We start from the raw sequence: 203 nt of genomic DNA, 5'->3' as shown, positions 1-203 counted from the left end.
CAGTTATGCCTAATTAGGCTTTGGATAAGGCCAAATTTTGAAGGGATGCTTAGGCAACTCTTGGGAAAGCTTATCCACAACTTTAAAAAGAATGTTTTGGCTGAAAATTGAAGAGCCGAGAAATCCGGGAGAGAGTTCCTAGAGGTTAGAAAGGTTTCAATAGTGTGCAAAAATTGTGAGGAATTCTTTGAGAGATTGTAAGA

The sequence above is a fragment of the Phalaenopsis equestris genome, unplaced genomic scaffold (assembly GCF_001263595.1).
Source record: "Phalaenopsis equestris unplaced genomic scaffold, ASM126359v1 Scaffold000478, whole genome shotgun sequence".
Classification (NCBI taxonomy): Eukaryota; Viridiplantae; Streptophyta; class Magnoliopsida; order Asparagales; family Orchidaceae; genus Phalaenopsis; species Phalaenopsis equestris.
The sequence above is the reverse complement of the archived record's forward strand: the minus strand, read 5'-3'. Positions refer to the sequence as shown.